We start from the raw sequence: 1,511 nt of genomic DNA, 5'->3' as shown, positions 1-1,511 counted from the left end.
ATTAGGAAACTTCGAGGAGAACTCAATGGCTCTACAAATAGGTTTATAGCTACCTTGATAAAGATCATGTCCTAAGAATCTTATAGATGTCTGGAAGAGCTTCATTTTTTTGGCACTAACAACCAAACCATTGAATTTAACAATCTTGAAGAAAGTATTTAAATGTTTAAAATGGGAATCAATGTTCTCCGAGAAAATAAGCACATCATCAATATAAACAATCGACATATAAGTATAAGGATTGAAAATATTGTTAATAATGTTTTGAAACTCTAAAGGAGCATTTTTGAGACCAAAAGGCAAGACGTTCCACTCATAATGTCCAAATGGGACGTTAAAAGCCATCTTATATTTATCTTTCTCAGTAATTTGAATTTGCCAAAACCCGGACTTCATATCAAATTTATTGTAAAGATTAGCTTTGAAAGTCCTTTTTAAAAGACCCCTTTTATTAGGAATAGGGTGTCTGATCCATTTTAGGACCGCATTCAAGGGCTTGTAATTTATTATAAGTCTACGAGTTCCGCGCTCCTTTTCTGCAGTGTTGTTGACATAAAAGGCAGAACAGCTCCAGGGAGAGTTAGAGTTTCTAATAATACCATTCTTTAGAAGATGGTCAATTTCCTTTTTGCAGATTTCCATCAGTTTTTGGTTTATTTGAATAGCTCTGGCCTTAGTAGGAATAGTTTGTTCATCAAACCCAGAAATGTAAGGAAGTTCTACCACGTGTTTGTTCCGCTCCAAAAAAGCATTAGGGAATTCGGAACAAATTTCTTTTTCAAAAATTTTGTGGAGATTGGATATTTTAGTAATCATCTCCGGGTTTTTAAGGATTGCTCAATTTTCTTGATATGAATATCTTGTTTAAGAAAATTGATATGGGAAGAAATTCGATTAATTTTAAAAACCATTCGTTCTTTAATAAAGGTTCCTTCTTCTTGCGAGAGGGGCCTTAATAAAGGGAAGAATAAATTTTGGTTTAAAAGAGTTGTATGAATTTCGTCGTAGTCACTCCAGTAAGGCCAAATCTGGTTGACGAAAGGTATCCTTAGAATGATATCTTCTGTGATATCTTCGGTGATGACGAATTCGTTAACAAGGCAAATGCCATTGTTACAGACATGGGCTTTAGGGAGCTGATAATGGATTTCCATTTTTTCTCCTATGGCTGAGTAAAGGCAAGAGGTACTCTTTTAAAGGTACTTTGTAGGTACTAGACCCTTAGCGATACAGTTATTATCTGCCCCTGTATCGAAGAGTGCAACTCTGTTAAGAACAAAGTCTTTATTTATGACAATTTTTACGGTTATGAGTTCGCTATAAGCTTTTATGGCCGTAATTGCTTTGCCAGACATGGAGGGAGAATCTGAGCCAGGAAAGGAACTAGGCTCTGGTTCTCTGAGATGGTCATTTGGGATGATAAAAGTGGCCTTAGGTGACGCTGGCGGAGAAACCTTTTCTGGGGGAGAAATACTTTTAAGGACTTGATCTGTAAGAACGTTAAGTTCTAC

The 1,511-nt window shown here is 35.9% G+C and overlaps 1 pseudogene; it reads right to left on the bottom strand.

Moving 5' to 3' along the window:
• Window positions 1-1,193: 1,193 nt before the first annotated feature.
• Window positions 1,194-1,511, bottom strand: part of LOC124895288 — a 9,155-nt pseudogene continuing 8,837 nt past the window's right edge.

Source organism: Capsicum annuum, unplaced genomic scaffold, assembly GCF_002878395.1.
Source record: "Capsicum annuum cultivar UCD-10X-F1 unplaced genomic scaffold, UCD10Xv1.1 ctg81070, whole genome shotgun sequence".
In the NCBI taxonomy this organism is placed as follows: Eukaryota; Viridiplantae; Streptophyta; class Magnoliopsida; order Solanales; family Solanaceae; genus Capsicum; species Capsicum annuum.
The sequence above is the reverse complement of the archived record's forward strand: the minus strand, read 5'-3'. Positions and strand labels throughout refer to the sequence as shown.